Here is a 19,939-nt window from a genome sequence, read left to right on the forward strand (position 1 = left end):
GTACCCACTAGACCGTGGGGAGGGGGAAGGGCCAAAGGACATGCTCTTCCTTTGTTTGCAAGCCTCATGATCCCTAGGCAAACTCCATTTTGAAAACTCACATAATGTTGTAACTTCTGTAAATCATATATCCATTAATGATCATAATTATAATATCTATAACAACCTATTTGTACTATACAACACCAAAACTGGGTAGAATTATAACTATGATCACAAGACTAGTAATTCACAACTTCCATTGAATCAAGCACATGATTCAATGGGGAAACGTGGAGCACATGGAATTTCCTTTGTTCACACCACATGGAGGTAGCCATCTTTAAATCCCCAAACTATGATAATATATAACTTCACAATACTATCACAATATGGCTAGCAATCCACAACTCAAATGGAACCACAATCACTAGCTGAATTCAACCTGAATTACAGGTTCCTTCATCACCAGCTGATATCAAACAATTATATATCTACAGATTGCAATATTTTACCCAATTTCCATCTTAATCTTAACTACACAATGATACAGTCAGCCCACAAGAATACAACACACATTGAACCTGTCTTTCTCAGACTATGCTATTGTTAAAGCACATGGTGGATCGTATGAACGAACTACAGTCTCCATTAAACACATGTGAATAGACAAAGACTATACCAAATCATCCACTGTATCTATATTACAGAGTCACCCATCTAGCTTGCTGTTAGTAATTCACTTCACTATTGAATGTTAACTCAGCCTTTTCCGTAACTACAAATCAAACGTGTTACACATATAGTGTACTACAGATTGATTACTACATAAATCACTACATACTATCTATATAAGCTATAAACAGATTAATACAAACTTGTTACAAATACCCATATAGGCTATCTAATGTACAGTTTACTTAGCCATTATGAGTAGATATCGCCAGGCCTCCCCTGGGGAATGAAGTTGCATTTTGACCTTCTGGGGGGGGAGTCTGCTCTGCCTGTGTCTCCCTGGTGTGTCCTTGCCAGAATGTGTGTTTCTCCAAGTGTGTGTGCCTGCATCTGTGAGAGACCCTTCCTGTCTGATCTCTGCGTGTTCAAAAAGGGGGTGTTTCAATCCTGTCCCAACAGTGAGTCAGCTGAGTGTTTTGATTTTCCCAGCCTCCCACCTGCAAGGTGTCATACCCAAAACAAAGGCATCCCAAACCTTATTGTAATATCTAGAGCCTTAGGCAGGAAACTGTGGCTCTTAGCTAGGGTAAACAAATGCTAATTAGATTGTATTGTGAGCTGGTTTCTGTTACCTCTATTGATATGCTGGAATAAGCAGTTCTGTGTACATTTCTAAGCTCTCGGAAAATTATCACATTTCATTTATATATTTTGGTTTTAGCTGTATAAGGAATTATTATTAGTGATTTTAAAATACACACTGTAACAGCAGATTACTGGTATGGTGTTCTGTGGATCCTATGTTTATGGATTTAACTCAGTTCGTCAGTAGTCAACTCTAATTCACAAAGTACCTCAAAAAAAAAAAAGTAACTCTTCATAGTGTAAATCACTTAAATGAAAAACTTAATCACACACAATTCCTACAGCAGAGTGTTCAGGATAAAAGGTTGCTTTGTGCTGTAAATGGCCTAACAGACGGTGATGTCTGGGAGAGGCAGAGTATGACAGGAGAGAGGGAGAGAGGATGACAGGAGAGAGAGGTGATGGGGGGATGTTGATGCCAGGGAAAGGCAGAAGGTGGCAGGGAGAAGGTGACAGGAGAGACAGTAAGTGACAGGGAGAGGGTGATGGGGAGAGGCAGTAGGTGACCCCAGGGAGAGGGTGACAGGCAGTCGGTGAGAGGGCACAGGCAGCAGGTGACAGGGAGAGGCAGTGGGTGATATATAGGGGGTGCACTTGACTGGGTGGGAAGGGGGCAATGAGATGGTGATAAGAGGGAGAACACTAGGCTGGAAAAGGAGGTACACTGGGGAGAATGAGGGGGGACACTAATTTGATTGGCTGGGGGGTTTTTGCTGAGGGGCAGTTAGATGGGGCAGTGGGCTGGTTGGGGAAGTAATGGGGGAGACACTGGGATGGGGGATCAGTGAGATGTGGGGGACACTGGGCTGGATGGTAGGCATTGAGAATGGGGAGGTCCTGGGCTGGATTGGAAGTGGAGCAGTGAGAAAGGGGTGGGAGGGAGGAACACTAGGCTAGAGAAGGGGGTACACTGGGCTGAATGAGGGGAGGACACTGTGACTAGACTAGCTGGCTAGGGATTCTTGCTGGGGGGCAGTTAGATGGGAGCAGTGGACTGATTGGTGAGGGAAGGGGGGAGACACTGCAATGGGGAGTCAGTGAGATGGTGGGGGACACTGGGCTGGATAGGGGCATCATCTTGTGATGGGTGGCAGTGGGCAGGATGGGAAGGAGACAGTGAAATAGGGGTGGGAGGAGGGAACACTAGGATGAATGAGTGATAACTGTGACTGGACTGGCTGGTGGTTCTAGGTGGGGCCAGTGAGATAGGTGCAGTGTGCTGGTTGGGGAGGGATGTGGGAGACACTGGGCTGGCAGGATGAGAGACACTAGGTTGGGAGGTCAGTAATGGTGTGGGACACTGGGCTGGAGAAAGGGCAGACACTGGGATGGGAGCACTGACCTGCTGCTATACAATTTCTGCACACTCGCTGCAGCACTGCATGCTCACATAGCAGCTTCCTGAGAAGCCCTTCTAACTCTGGCTGCTGCTGGTATCTGGGAGACTGGATCTCATTGTGTGTCTGTTAGAGGTGACTGCCTTTCCCTGGCGGTGCGGTCTGGGTAGGTGGGAGAAGGGACTAGTTTTGTGCCAAGCTCAGGAGTCAGTCTGGCAAGCAGCTGTCAATGAGAGGCTGAGCTGTGAGGAAATGAGGCGGGCCTCTCTCCTGCTCCGTCTCTAGTAAATATGTGACTAAGCCAGGCCGGCTCCTGATCAGCCCTGGCCATGGCACGAATTTGAAGAAAATTAAAATAAAAAAATATACACCAAGAAATTATTTCACCGGCCCAAACACAGTGAAGTCTACCACTAATCTGCGCCTGACTGTGGCTCACTTTGCACAGGCAAGACTTCACAAAGCCCAGGAGGGGAGCTGAGCCGGGGACAGCCAGAGACGGGCATAAGTTAATGGCAGGATGTAGCATGAGGACGGCGCAGTGGAGCATGGGGACATCGCCTCTCCAGCCCAGCACCGTCCTGCAATGCATACCCCACTTGCCGCTTCACGCTGGCCCCACACCAAGTTGTTACTTATCCAGGCAGCCAGACGGTGACTGCTTTCCCTCTGCCAAACTGTGTGTAACTATCGGTTGCTGGCATAGTACTTGGAGTGGGGACGGGGTGCCTCGGTCTCATCAGAGAACAGCGGCATCCTCTCTCATGATTTCAGTTCCTCCATGGGTGGGCCGCTGTCAGCCGCCAGCAGGCTGCCAGTCATACAAGGGTGATGCGTTACAGGGGCTGGGGGGCCACATACGACAGGCGGTTACAGTCCACTCGGCCCACCAGGAATTTTCCAGATGAATTAAACGGCCAATCCGCCTCTCTTTAGCTATCTATCATTGTATATGCTGTATATACATATATCCTAACAATATATATCTTATATGTTTATTACACTAACACATGAATACATCATACACACCCTAGCACAAACATACACCCTAGCACAGTATAAATAGATTCACACACTCACCTTGAAGTAGCTAATGCTGCAGGTTGTTGATGTGGGGGCGGGCACCCATTAGGCCTCGCCCCCTCATGGTATATTGCCGCGATTTGCGGTGGTCTGAGTCCTATTCACAGTGGCACCATCTGCTCTAGCCAGGGGTATATCGGGCCGCAGGGGGGTTTAACTGCTACTGCTCTGGCGAGAGGGCTCCTGCTTGCAGGCTACTCCATCTTCCCTTTGCCGGGGAAGTGCTCTATGACTCCGCCCACAATGGGTGGTTCGAAATATGAAACTTGGCCAGTGGAGCTGCATGAAGCTGACTGACAGCCAGGACCAGCCACTCTGATTGCATTATAAACACAATGGGAGTGACTGCAAACCACACTGTGTGACTGCTCCTGCCGCTGAGCAGACTAGAGTTCTGAGAGGCTTAATTATTATCTGCTCGGCTCGTCTGCGCTTCTCGACGGCTGGACCGGCCCATCTGGTCAGCGGCCCTTCTGGCATATGCCAGAACTGCCAGATGACCAGTCCGGCCCTGCTATCAGGTTATTATTAATGTGCCCTAATGTGGAGTATTTACTAATAAACATTAGGTGCAAAAGAGAAAAGGTGCAACCCATATGAAAAAAAAGTAAAGATTATTTTACATATTTTAAACAGTTAATACTATTGAAATTAAATTAAATATGGTATGCATTTTTTGAACTATGTTAATAAAATGATTCACATAATATACAACTAATAACTTCAATTATGCAACTTAAAGATTTTTCTATCAATTAAATGTACACTAGTACGTAAAGATTATAAATAACAACAATGCAATGACATTTATTCCTAAAGTAAAGGTTACATTTATTACAATTTCAAAATTGTTTTCCAATTGTACATTCTAATCTAAATATTAAGTGAAATTTCAAAGCTAATAATGATTTCTGTCACAAAGGCATAGATCAGTTATTGGCATCGCCTGCCTTGGACAGGCAAACATTTGTCAATTGTTACAGTAGTCTTAACCATACCATACCCCATAAGAACCTAAATTGTATTTAATCCAGTTCCTGAGCTTTAGGGCATTAGCACGTTAGTATATTATTTGTTTATAAAAATAATTTGATCCTGTATTTCATCAGTGGATATGGCCTTGTATAAAGTATTAATGCCGTTCAGTCGCTATTTTGCTGTGCAAGTCGCTTTAGAAAGAATTGCTTTCCAGTCTAATCGTGTGGTTCCAAAGCACAAAAGTTATTTTATGTAAAAAAGGGGTAACACGATATAAGTTTAACAATTAGAGTAAAAAGCAACAAAATAAACAATAAGTACAGCCAATACATACGCATGCGCACTGGTCCCAGCATATAGCCATTCAGTCCAGAAGTCTACGGTCGCAAAGAAGATGTCTGTACACTGAAGCCAGTACACAAGCCTGTATATGGTACAGGTTGCAAAGGGAGAAGTTGGCAGGTTTTCATTGGTTCATGCTTCTTGTCAATCTGGTCATTGGTCAGTTCATACTGTGTCATCAGGGGTATGGATCAGTCTTCCAACGGTCACATTGTGTATCTTCCCGCCGAAGAACTGGTTAAAACTAGGGGTGAGCGGGTTCGGATTTCTGAAATCCGAACCCCCCCGAGCCCCACCGATCCGAATCCGATCCGAGTCAGGCTCGACTTTTCCCGCCTGACTCGAATCTGAAATCGAGGCAAAACGTCATCATCCCGCCTTCCGAGTCTCACGGGTTTTGGATCCTATATAAGGTACCCGCGTCGGCGCCATTTTTTCACTCGGCTGTGGACAGTGAAGAGGGAAGGTGGGACTTAGGGCTGGCTGGGCTGTGTAGTGTAGTGTAGTGTAGTGCTGCTGTTGTCCACTACTTCAAAGTCCATAGGGGCTGGCTGTGTTGTGCTGTGCTGCTGTTGTTAATAGGGGCTGTGTCCACTACTTCAAAGTCCATAGGGGCTGGCTGGACAGTGTTGTGCAGTCAGTTCTCCATAGGGACTGTGTCCACTCCAAAGTCCTGTGCAGTGTCCCAGTCCTAAAGGGGTGCTGTAGTGTTGTCCAGGGGGTGCCCTGTCCATCAGGGGTGCTCCCCCCCAAGTGCTAAAAAAATAATATATTTTCTGTGTTTGTGAAGTGTGTGCGCAGTAGCCGCACGTGCATCAACAAAGTAGTGCCAAGCGTGTGCCTGTGTCATAAGTAAAGGGCCGGCTGGCTTGACCATTAAAGGGTGCTGTAACCCCCAAAGTACACTCCAGTCCAAACCAAAAAAAAAATTATTTTCTGTGTTTGTGAATTGTGTGCGCAGTAGCCGCACGTGCATCAACAAAGTAGTGCCAAGAGTGCGCCTGTGTCATAAGTAAAGGGCGGCTGGCTTGACCGTTAAAGGGTGCTGTAACCCCCAAAGTACACTCCAAACCAAAAAATATATATTTTCTGTGTTTGTGAATTGTGTGCGCAGTAGCCGCACGTGCATCAACAAAGTAGTGCCAAGCGTGCGCCTGTGTCATAAGTAAAGGGCCGGCTGGATTGACCGTTAAAGGGTGCTGTAACCCCCAAAGTACACTCCAAACCCAAAAATATATATTTTCTGTGTTTGTGAATTGTGTGCGCAGTAGCCGCACGTGCATCAACAAAGTAGTGCCAAGCGTGCGCCTGTGTCATAAGTAAAGGGCCGGCTGGCTTGACCGTTAAAGGGTGCTGTAACCCCCAAAGTACACTCCAGTCCAAACCAAAAAAAAATTATTTTCTGTGTTTGTGAATTGTGTGCGCAGTAGCCGCACGTGCATCAACAAAGTAGTGGCAAGCGTGCACCTGTGTCATAAGTAAAGGGCCGGCAGGCTTGACCGTTAAAGGGTGCTGTAACCCCCAAAGTACACTCCAGTCCAAACCAAAAAAATATATATTTTCTGTGTTTGTGAATTGTGTGCGCAGTAGCCGCACGTGCATCAACAAAGTAGTGCCAAGCGTGCGCCTGTGTCATAAGTAAAGGGCCGGCTGGCTTGACCATTAAAGGGTGCTGTAACCCCCAAAGTACACTCCAGTCCAAACCCCCAAAAAAATTATTTTCTGTGTTTGAGAATTGTGTGCGCAGTAGCCGCACAAGCATCAACAAAGTAGTGCCAAGCGTGCGCCTGTGTCATAAGTAAAGGGCCAGCTGGCTTGACCGTTAAAGGGTGCTGTAACCCCCAAAGTACACTCCAAACCAAATAATAAAATATTTTCTGGCTGCACGTGCATCAGCAAAGGAGCAGCGCCAAGTGTGCGCCTGTGTCCCATAAGTAAAGAGCCGGCTGGCTCATTTCTTAAAGGGTGGTGTAACCCACAAAGTGCACTACTCTCCAGCAAAAATAAAAAAATATTTTCTGTGTTTGTGTGCGCTTTAGCCGCACGTATATATCAATATAACATAAATGGAGGGCCAAACTTTCTCCGATAAAAATAAAATAGGGAAAGATCAAGAACCACTTCCTCCTAGTGCTGTTGCTGCTGCTGGGAGTTGTTCATCATCCCAGAGAGAAAGTAGGAACATCACTACTTTTACTAAACAATTGACCCTCCAACAGTCCCTAGCGATGAGGATGAAGTACAACAGCAGTCATCCTGAAGCAAAACATATAACTGAGGCCTTGACTGCTATGTTGGTGTTAGACGTGCGTCCGGTATCCGCCATTAGTGCAGTGGGATTTAGACAATTGATGGAGGTAGTGTGTCCCCGGTTCCAAATCCCGTCTAGATTCCACCTGCATCCTCAAAGCAGCAGCGACAAGCGTGCGTCTGCCTGTTAAAGGATGGTGTAACCCTCAAAGTGCGCTCCACAAAACAATAAAAATATTCTTCTTCTTTTTTCTGTCTTTGTGAATTGTGTGGGCTGTAGCCGCACTTGCATCCTCAAAGCAGCAGCGACAAGCGTGAGTCTGTCTGTTAAAGGGTGGTGTAACCCTCAAAGTACGCTCCACAAACAATAAAAATATTCTTCTTATTTTTCTGTCTTTGTGAAATGTGTGGACTGTAGCCGCACCTGCATCCTTAAGGCAGCAGCGACAAGCATGCGTCTGTCTGTTAAAGGGTGGTGACACCCTCAAAGTGTGCTACACAAACAATAAAAATATTGTACTTTTTTTTTCTGTCTTTGTGAAATGTGTGGGCTGTAGCCGCACCTGCATCCTTAAAGCAGCAGCGACAAGCATGCGTCTGTCTGTTAAAGGGTGGTGACACCCTCAAAGTGTGCTACACAAACAATAAAAATATTGTTCTTTTTTTTTCTGTCTTTGTGAAATGTGTGGGCTGTAGCCGCACCCGCATCCTTAAAGCAGCAGCGACAAGCGTGCGTCTGTCTGTTAAAGGGTGGTGACACCCTCAAAGTGTGCTACACAAACAATAAAAATATTGTTCTTTTTTTTCTGTCTTTGTGAATTGTGTGGGCTGTAGCCGCACTTGCATCCTCAAAGCAGCAGCGACAAGCGTGCGTCTGTATGTTAAAGGGTGGTGACACCCTCAAAGTGTGCTACACAAACAATAAAAATATTCTTCTTCTTTTTTCTGTCTTTGTGAATTGTGTGGGCTGTAGCCGCTCTTGCATCCTCAAAGCAGCAGCGACAAGCGTGAGTCTGTCTGTTAAAGGGTGGTGTAACCCTCAAAGTACGCTCCACAAACAATAAAAATATTCTTCTTATTTTTCTGTCTTTGTGAAATGTGTGGACTGTAGCCGCACCTGCATCCTTAAGGCAGCAGCGACAAGCATGCGTCTGTCTGTTAAAGGGTGGTGACACCCTCAAAGTGTGCTACACAAACAATAAAAATATTGTACTTTTTTTTTCTGTCTTTGTGAAATGTGTGGGCTGTAGCCGCACCTGCATCCTTAAAGCAGCAGCGACAAGCATGCGTCTGTCTGTTAAAGGGTGGTGACACCCTCAAAGTGTGCTACACAAACAATAAAAATATTGTTCTTTTTTTTTCTGTCTTTGTGAAATGTGTGGGCTGTAGCCGCACCCGCATCCTTAAAGCAGCAGCGACAAGCGTGCGTCTGTCTGTTAAAGGGTGGTGACACCCTCAAAGTGTGCTACACAAACAATAAAAATATTGTTCTTTTTTTTCTGTCTTTGTGAATTGTGTGGGCTGTAGCCGCACTTGCATCCTCAAAGCAGCAGCGACAAGCGTGCGTCTGTATGTTAAAGGGTGGTGACACCCTCAAAGTGTGCTACACAAACAATAAAAATATTCTTCTTCTTTTTTCTGTCTTTGTGAATTGTGTGGGCTGTAGCCGCTCTTGCATCCTCAAAGCAGCAGCGACAAGCGTGCGTCTGTCTGTTAAAGGGTGGTGTAACCCTCAAAGTGCTCCAAAAAATAAATAACTATTTTTTTAATGTGTTTGTGACTTGTGTGCGATGTAGCCGCACTTGCATCCTCAAAGCAGCAGCGACAAGCGTGCGTCTGTCTGTTAAAGGGTGGTGACACCCTCAAAGTGTGCTACACAAACAATAAAAATATTCTTCTTTTTTTTCTGTCTTTGTGAATTGTGTGGGCTGTAGCTGCACTTGCATCCTCAAAGCAGCAGCGACAAGCGTGCGTCTGTCTGTTAAAGGATTACATCGGTGACAGCATCCAAGTAAGCATGTCAGACAGTCCGTACCTGTACTGGCAGGAAAAAGAAGCAATTTGGAGGTCCCTGTACAAACTGGCTCTATTTTACCTGAGTTGCCCCCCCTCCAGTGTGTACTCCGAAAGAGTGTTTAGTGCAGCCGGGAACCTTGTCAGCGAAAGGCGTAGGAGGTTGCTTCCACAAAATGTGGAGAAGATGATGTTCATAAAATGAATTATCAACTCTTCCAGGGAGACCAGCCTCCAGAACGTACAGAGGGACTTGTGGTTGTGGATTCCAGCGGGGACGAATTAATACTCTGTGAGGATGAGGATGTACACAACACTGAAGAGGGTGAGGAATCGGTGGATGAGGAGGATGAGGACGACATCTTGCCTCCGTAGAGCCAGTTTGTGCAGGGACAGATTAATTGCCAGCTTGTTTTGTGGGGGCCCAAACAAACCAATCATTTCAGCCACAGTCATGTGGCAGACCCTGGCGCTGAAATGTTTGGTTTGTTAAAGTGTGCATGTCCTGTTTATACAACATAAGGGTGGGTGGGAGGGCCCAAGGACAATTCCATCTTGCACCTCTTTTTTTTCTTTGCATTATGTATAGTTTGGGGCCTAGTTTTTCAAACTGCCATCCTGTCTGCCACTGCAGTGCCACTCCTAGATGGACCACGTGTTTGTGCCGCCCACTCGTATCTCTTAGCATAGTCATCCAGCTACCTCGGTGCAACCTTTTGGACATAAAAACACTATTGTGAGGTGTGAGGTGTTCAGAATAGACTGGAAATGAGTGGAAATTAAGGTTATTGAGGTTAATAATAGCATAGGAGCAGAAAAACCCACAAATTCTGTGATTTTAGCTGTTTTTATGCTTTTTTTCAAAAAAATACAGATCCAAAACACAAAACCCAGAACCCAAAACACGGAAGGGTGGTTTTGGCAAAAACAATCCAGATCCAAAACACGAAGAAAGATCCAGATCCAAAACCAAAACACAAAACACGAAAAGTGGCCGGTGCACACCCCTAGTTAAAACTGGCTACAACACTGCATACAAGAAATAGCATTCTACTCAATAACTCCCTATCATCCATAACTAGCGGACACATGATGCGACTTCTTTGCCGAAAGAAACGGATGTCTGCAAATAAACAAGGAGTTAGTATGATACCAAACATGACATGTCCACTGTATTCTGAACCTTAGATCTCTTTTAAGTACATCTTACATCTTAACTATTAGCTAACAATACCTTTAATAACTCTGATTATTATCTATAATGTGTGGGAACCATTTTATATGTATGTGTTCACATATGTGCATCTGTGTATGTGTGAGTGTATGTGAAATTGTGAATACATGTGTGCATTCGCATTTGTGTACATTGGACTGCACCGACACAAAGTAGCATCCTAGTAACATGCCATCAGACTATAGATGACTATATTTTCAGATAATAATTGTAAAGCGATCATACCCAATTATTTGACTTTGACAAAGGTGAAATAAATAAATAATTATATCCTGGATCAAGATGACAGTTTCTTACAAATATTTTGGGGGCCAAAGAAAATGCACTAATGTTCCCACATGTACATTCTGTAAACACCACACTCCACTATGAGCCACACAGAACGCACAAACTAGGTTCCTGCAAATATACTCACCCATTGTGATCAGAGGACATCTCATATAAATAATGATTTCTTATTTATAAACATTGTGTTCATTTATCGGGCTATTGAATCTTACATTTTGCAGGTTATAAATGCTCTCAGTCCGTTATCTACTTCAAACTGTGAACAATTGTGCTACATTACTACCTTCTTGTGTATTGGATGGTAAGGGTTTAGACTTGTAGCTATCTGCTGTTGTTATGCGCGTGATACATCTACGGCCCAATTACCCATTCTGCCCTCACCGAACGGCAATCAAAACAGCCGATCCATGGACATCAATGATCCGTTGGCGGATTGGCAAAAATTGCATGTTAAAAATCACCAACTCGCCAAATTCTACTATTTTCAGGTTGGAATTGAGGAATTGAGTCTACCATGTTGGATTGCCCCGGCGTCGGCAGAATGGGGAAATGGGGAAACTGTAGCAGCTATGTCTGCAATGTTGAGTGTGTTAGAGACAGCCTGATTGCTAATACTGTAACAACAATTTTAGGGCATGTGCAAAGACAACAGATGTGAGAGTCAATATCTGTGGAAAAGAAGTGTCTCGGCTGAGGAAAAAAATGTTATGGAAAGAGGAAGGTGACAGTTATAAAGAGTCAGAAAATATCTTTAGATATGTAATCAGATTAGTTGACTTTCCTTTGGTAGAAACCATAAGAAGTCACATTATTTATTTTATTACTTTAAGCATTAATTAATATCTAGGCAGCACTTTATTCAAAGTAGATTGATTCAAATATATATATATATATATATATATATATATATATACAGTATGTAAATTATAAAATGTGTATTAATTGAATGCTGTTCAGTGTTTTCAGTGGGTTGGGTGCGGGATGCCAGCACTCAGGAGTTCGTCAGTCAGAATCCCGATGCCGGCATCCCGACAAGGTTAGGATACCGACACCTGTTGGTCAGTATCCTAAACCTCCCCCTCTCCCTATCCCTAACCCTCCCTCCCTCGTGGCCTAAACCTAACCTCCTCCCCTTGTGCCTAAACCTAACCCCCCTGCACCCTAACCCCCCATTGGTGCCTAACCCTAACCCTCCCCCTAACCCCAGAATCCTTGAGCACTATGCCTGCTGCTGCCGCTGCTGCTGCTTGGAGAGGATTTTCATCCCAGAAGGGGACCAGGAAGACTACTAGTAGTACTTTAAAAAAACAATTGACTGTTATATAATCCTTTTCAAAGCTTCCACATGAAAAGCATTTCCCAACCTGTACAGGGACTTTAAAAAAAACATAGTTAGTGACCTCACTTAACCAGCACAGATATGTGGACAAGTGCAAGATTTAAGGTCTTACGTTGTGTCTTTCTTGAGAATCCTGCGCCAACTTTTGCTGCTAGGAGTGGATTTTCATCCCAGAAGGGGACCAGGAAGAGTGCTTTCCAAACCAATTGATTGTATAATAATCCTTTGCAAATTTTCCACATGAACATTTCCCAACCTGTACAGGGACATTAAAAAAAACATAGTTAGTGGCCTTCAAACTGCCATTTTACCCACTGTCCACTTAACAAGAGCAGATATGTGGACAAGCGGAACAGAGCAGCAACTGCAACATTTCAGATCTAAATTTTAGGTCTTACATTGTGTCTTTCTTGAGAAGACAAGAAAAGAAAAACAGGGAGTGCTGATGAAAATCAAATATCAAAAAGGATCATGTGTTCTCGGATAAATGCCGTTGTCACAGCAAAGCAGAGTCATTCTTAGTGAGAATCCTTACTAAGACCGACTCCGCTTTGCTGCCTTTTTTTCTCCCGGCCGGGACCAGCAGAAATCAGGCAGTGTGAGGGTATACAGTGACTACCACAACCAACTAGTCACATCATCCAATGGGTAAGAACTTCCATAATTTGTGCTATATCATTTAAAGATTTTAACTGGACGTCAACTAATATGACAAACTATTCTAACTAAATACGGCACTTCTTTGGACTATACATACCAACAGGATTAACAAAATCTCTTGTGCTTATATGTCTATTTATACCCTACAGTACAGGTTGAGTCTCCCATATCCAAATATTCCGAAATACGGAATATTCCGAAATACGGAATATTTTTGGCTTGACTGAGAAAATGAAACCTTTGATTTTTGATGGTTCAATGCACACAAACTTTGTCTAAGGCACAAATTATTACAAATATTGTATACAATTACCTTCAGGTTGTGTGTATAGGGTGTATATGAAACATACCTGAATTTTATGAATGTACACAACCTTTGTTTGAGCCACAGAATTATTGAAAATATTGTATAAAATTACCTGCAGGCTGTGTGTATAAGGTGTATAGAACACATAAATGCATTCTGTGTGTATATTTGGGTCCCATTCCCAATATATTTCATTATGATATGCAAATATTCCAAAATACAGAATATTCCGTTATCCAAAATGCCCCTGGTCCCAAGCATTTTGGATATCGGAGACTCAAACTGTATATACAAGTCGAATATTGTATCTTATGTATATGCTACAATTGTATTCTTTTATCTGTTTGTTTTTACCACATGCTAAGAACTTTTATGCCAGATTGTACTGTTTAGTGCACATTAGACCTATTTTGGTAATATATATTTAATATATTTCATTAAAGATATTTTTTCTAATTCACTTTACTGCAGTTTTAGTTTGATATTCATATGGTTTTCATCAGCGCTCCCTGTTTTTCTTTTTTTGTCTACACATCCAGGATTAGCCTATCCTTTAGGTGAGCAGCTTTTGAACACAAATCTTTTTCTCTGGAGCGCCCATATATATTTTTTGTCTTTCTTGAGAATTCGTGAGCGTCATGCCTGGTGCTGGGAGTGTATTTTCATCCCAGAAGGGATGAAAACATTGTTTCATCTACCCAATGGACACAGATCTGAAGGGATGTAAAGGACTGTTGATAAGCAAATTGTCAGCTCAAGTAGCACGTGATGCTGCAATGGTTTCTTCTTCATTTTCTCCAGCAAGTGCATCTGGTGAGAAAAAACTAAACTTTAAAAACACCCACTGGTGATGCAGTTGAGTCAACACAACCAAGTTTAGACATCGGGTTGGGTCAGACTAAGAATTGCCAACAATTAATGACATGTTCACCGTTCAAAGAATGGTTGAGGACACAAGGACACAAGTGACAACAGTAGCCAGCCCCTATCAACACAGCGATCACAGCCCCCTCCTTCCTTTTCACTCTCCACAGCGGGAATGAAAATGGCGGCGATCTCGGGGAACTTTTATACAATCCAAAACCCGTGAGAATTCGACAGCGGGATGATGACGTTTTGCCTCGTTTTGAGATCCGAGTCAGGCGGGAAAACCTGAGCCGACTCAGATCTCAGCTTGTACCACTAAGTTGGGGTGGGCTCAGAACCCGCTCATTTCTATTTTATAGGTGATCAAAAAAAATGAATAAACCAAGTGTAGTACATCATTTGTAATTTAAGACTTGGCTAAGCACAGTAATTACCCCTACAGGGTCACAGAACCTAAATTCCATGCTACAGTCCAGCATATGACATCATGCACAGGACATCAAAGGCCAGACTATGGTATATAAGACCTGATGCAGAGATAAACACAATGCTGATGTGTATGCAGTTAATCTGTGATCTGTGCATACGTATGAGTCGCACTGCACATGCATCAAGTTTCATTGTTGTCGGTGGTGGCATCGAGGATTTGACCGCAGAGTGATTGACAGTCAGGAAGCGTTTGGGGGAGGTAATGGGGGAATGGTGAAGAAAACGCAGGTGTGTTGCAACCATCTCAATACATATCCTACTGCAACAGTTACACAGCTGTTGCATACAAATTCACAGCAGCAGTGTCATTAGCAGACATCTCTGAATCAGCCCCATAAGCTATGGTATCCTACCAGGGGCGTTTTATGAGAGGAGGGGGCCTGTGTGTAGACTCAGTGCGGGCACCCTTCTCTCTCCTGCAGTGCAGTAGATTTTCCCAGTGATTTTTGCTACTCTGCAGCGCTGACAGGACTACGGACAGGTAAATTTAAGACTATATGGATGCAGGGTGTATGTTGAGGGCCCCCCTGGACTCAGAGGCCCGTGAGCACCGCACACCCTGCATCCATTATAAAGACGCCCCTGTATCCTATGTGTAATTGGTGCCAATAGAGTATGCATCTGCATATATTACCTTTCAAATTGCTCAAACTAATCCTCACCTCCCATTTCTCTATTTTTCTCCTAGACCCACCTAATTCTTTAGCATTTTACGTTGTGAAAGTGAGTTGATTTAACGTCTTATACATACTGAATAGAGTGTAAAGACTAGTGTGAATGACTGACATATTTTCTGTAATTGCTGCTGAATATGTGTGCACTATATAAATAACTGTTAATAATATTAGTAATATAGTTAGCATCATTATACAATACATATTGTATCTGACCAAATACAGAGAACACATATCATCCAAACTGTAGTAATTCATACGCGCATCTCATAAATGAAAAAACTGGATACCTTCTCTTTAATCCTCTTTCATTCACACTTGTTCTACAATAGTGACCTCAAGACTAACACCAATACTCATACTTTCTTTCACTGCTAGTTCTGTCTCATCTGTCATCATTTATGCAATAAATATCCCCAAGCTCTGTTATGGAAAAAAATCATTTAAAATGTGTAGATCAGTGGTTGGGGAACAGGGGTAAATTACCCCACATGGGGTAAAAATGAAAATCCTGGGGGTAATGGACGGACAGCCGGGCATGCATATGAATCACCGCAGAGAGGCTCTAAGTCGGACGCCCGCTGAGATGTTATTACCAGCGGGCGCCCGGTTCCTTCCCTGCAGCGCCGCGTTAGCCGGAAGCTGGAGTTCTCTTCTGAAGTCCAGCTTCCGGCTCTCTCCATGCGCACTATGGGAGAGATGACATGACGTCTCTTCCATAGTTCCGAGGAGCAGACGGGCGGACAGGATGGCGGCGGATGCAGGAGCAGGGATTAAGGTAAGTGTTTTTTGGGGGGGGGGTTTGTACAAGTGGCACTACAGTGGCATTATATGGGGGCACTATATGGGGGCACTACTACAGGGGCACTATATGGGGGCACTACTACAGGGGCACTATATGGGGGCACTACTACAGGGGCACTATATGGGGGCAATACTACAGGGGCATTATATGGGGCACTACTATAGGGGCACTACTACAGGGGCATTATATGGGGGCACTACTACAGGGGCATTATATGGGGGCACTACTATATGATTTCCTTCCTTTCAAATCAAGGGGGTAATGTTGGCGTATCTAAATATATTTTGGGGTAAAAGGTAAAAAAGTTCCCTGACCCCTGGTGTAGATTTACCCCGGATGGATGGTAAGGGAATGCATTATTGGTCACCATGCCACTTAAGAAGGGTCCTCGTGATCTGCTCTATTAAAATTTATTGCACACTATAAAGAAAAAACGAATTATTAATCATAGCTTTAACATTTCTTCATTTTATGCCAAGGGTGTCTTGCATGAATTTGCCCTATCCATTCTCAGATAGGGAGTGCACACATACTGTATGCGAGATTGCAGACCTGTGTGAATTCAACACAAATGACTTGTGATTGGATTAGGGTAGGGAAAGGGTATTCCCAGGTAGCAGTTGGAGTATCAATAATGGGTGCAGGGTGGACGGTGCACATTTGGGCCCCTGGGTCCATGGGGGCCCACACCCTGCACCCATATAATTAGTATACTTACCTGGCACAAATCCAGAGTCTACTGTGCTGCCGGAGAGGAGGGGGCACGCACAAGGCCGCACACAAGCCCCTTCCTCTCTTAAAATGCCCCTACATGTAGACTTAGTACAGTAAGGTCTTGTTCACACAGATGTTGCTCAGGTACACCAGAAGGTTTGCGCATATACACTTGTTAGGAGGCTGCGGGGCAGGTGTTAATTCATAATGATGATGATGATAAATGGCAATATTGCCTCATCTTGGGATTATTGGCGAATCACATACACATCTTACACCACTACAATTAATAATCGCAACTATTAGCTGTATGCAGTCCGTACAGCAGATGTATCTTAGGACATAGCTGCTGTGCAAAAATGTGTAAAGCAGCAGGATACATCTTTTGTAGAAAAAAAAATCACTGCATGCTTTTATGATCCACTGCTGCATTTGAAGATGCAGCATCAGGTCATCTGCCTGAACATCGGTCATCTGAATAACCCTCACGTTAGATCAGGCATGTCAAACATGCGGCCCCATATAAACATTTTCTGCGGCCCCAGAGTGTGGGCTCACATATATATAATATGCGACCTACACCCCTGCCACGATCGAAGCACAGCTCCGATCGGGCAGTGTTTACTTTACAGGCTGGCAACAGTGGTCTCTGAAGTGATCAGAAGCCTCTGATCACTTCAGAGGCCAGTGTTCCCAGTGATGTAGCGCGCGGGTGACATCATGATATCACACACATCACCCACAACGAGCGGAGCCTGCGCCTGCTGCTCTGGATCTAATTAGATCCAGTCAGCAGCAGCGTCTGTGCGGGATGGCATGGATTGGAGCAGTGCCCAGCGGCCTTCGTGAGGAAAGGTAAGTACTGCACAGACAGGTGAGTGGGGCCTATTCTATACTGGGAGGGGGCATTACTGGGGGCACAACATAAGGGGCACAACATAATGGGCATTACTTGGGGCACTACTAAGGGCATTACTGGGGGTTCTGCATAAGGGGCATTACTGGGGGCACAACATAAGGGGCATTACTGGGGGCACAACAAAAAGGGCATTACTGGGGGCTCTGCATAAGGGGCACTACTAAAGACATCATTGGGGGCTCTGCATAAAGGGGCATTACTGGGGGTTCTGCATAAGGGGCATTACTGGGGGCTCTGCATAAGGGGCACTACTAAGGACATTACTGGGGGCTCTGCATAAAGGGGCATTACTGGGGGCTCAATATTAGGGGCATTACTTGAGGCCCTGCATAAGAGGCACTACTAAGGACATTACTGGGGGCTCTGCATAAAGGGGCATTACTGGGGGCACTACTAAGGGCATTACTGGGGGCTCTGCATAAGGGGCACTACTAAGGACATTACTGGGGGCTCTGCATAAAGGGGCATTACTGGGGGCTCAACATAAGGGGAATTACTGGGGGCACAACATAAGGGGAATTACTGGAGGCCCTGCATAAGGGGCACTACTAAGGACATTACTGGGGGCTCTGCATAAAGGGGCATTACTGGGGGCTCAACATAAGGGGCATTACTGGGGGCACAACATAAGGGGAATTACTGGAGGCCCTGCATAAGGGGCACTACTAAGGACATTACTGGGGGCTCTGCATAAGGGGCATTACTGGGGGCACAACATAAGGGGCATTACTGGGGGCACTGCTTAAGGTGCACTTCTTTGGGTATTACTGGGGCACTGCATAAGGGCCACTACTAGGGACATTACTGGGGGCTCTGCATAAGGGGCATTACAGGGGGAACTGCATAAGGGGCACTACTAGGGACATTACTCGGGGCACAACATAAGGGGCATTACTGGGGCACTGCATAATGGGCACTACTAGGGCACTGCATAAGGGTCATTGCATAATGGGCACAAAGTCAGGGGGCATTGCAAAAGGGGCTCTAATACAGGGTAGAATTGCATAAGGGGCACTACTACAGGGGGCACTGCATTGGTTTTTATTAATGATAAACCTTTCAAAATTGCATATAAGACTTTTATTTTTGTTGCAGCCCACGCACTCGTAGACCTTGAATATTCGGCCCTGTTGGTATTTTGAGTTTGATATGCCTGCTCTAAATGGCTGTGTAGTTCACACTTCTGAAGCCTGTGAAGTGTAAATGTAAAGCAAATATTTTCAAATATCTACGCTTAGTATAGTAAGTATAGTAAATTAATATATGCTGCCACTGTATTTTTAACATGAGTTTGCCTTCATTATGCTAAAGGACATCTTTTGTCTTTTTCAACAAAGTCAGCATTATGTGTATATTCTCAATTCTCCAATGTTTTTGACAAATAGAACCTTTTGGCCAATGTGGCCATTTGTATTTGCCAAAGATGTAGTTGGCTCCAACGTCAGCAAGTTCAATAACACTGCCATCCCAGGTAGCATGTCTATAGGTGTGTTGCCTCTATATGATGCAAGATGCAGAGATTATACTCCTTTTGTGTCTATCAACTCATGTCACCATGGACACTCTGCATATTGTACAAACAGACCTAGATCCTATGGCATCTGCATACCATTAACACTGCTGACTGGCTGTCGTAACTGTGCCAGATTGCTCTTAGTTGTTTACTCAAGCATGTACTGTGGGTATTCTTGTTGTACATCACCCAATTAATTAATTTGCATTGGATGAGGAATTCCTTGTGCCCATAAAGCATAGTTTACATAGATTGTTGGGTTTCCAGTGGCTTATGACCCAGTTTAATACAGCTTGACCTCCCTGCAGTGGCATCACTATGGGGGTGCAGGCCGCACCGGGTGTCACCCTTGGAGTGAGGGACCCCAGTAAGTTCGGGGATGCTGAGCGCACCCCCATAATGATGCTAACGGGAGTTCCCATGAGGCCATGCCCCTTTATGATAGACCATGCCCCCTTTTTGTACACTTTCGGCTCCACCACTGGGGGGGGATTAGAGTGCACACCAGTTGTCACCAAACCAGGTGAGGCCTCTGCCTCCCTGATCACTTGCCCTCACCTTATGCAACTTTTGGTTGGGATCTTTTTTTAAAAACTAGGTGTATTTGGTGTCTCATGGATACTAGAGTTTACATCTATATTAAACCACCTGAATTCCAGTAGCAGAATGTCATAGCGCTATGTAAACCGGTTGACAGCAACAAAATAACTGTCAGTCCCTGGTATAGTTTGTCCTCAGTTAAGGGTTCAGTAGCCGGGAGGCTAGGGTGAGTTGCAGGTAGGAGATGGGGTGGCAGAATATAGGTTTTCCTCATAGGCTATTCGCAGA

This window comes from Taudactylus pleione, unplaced genomic scaffold (genome assembly GCF_031769625.1).
Source record: "Taudactylus pleione unplaced genomic scaffold, aTauple2 ptg000116l, whole genome shotgun sequence".
NCBI lineage: Eukaryota > Metazoa > Chordata > Amphibia > Anura > Myobatrachidae > Taudactylus > Taudactylus pleione.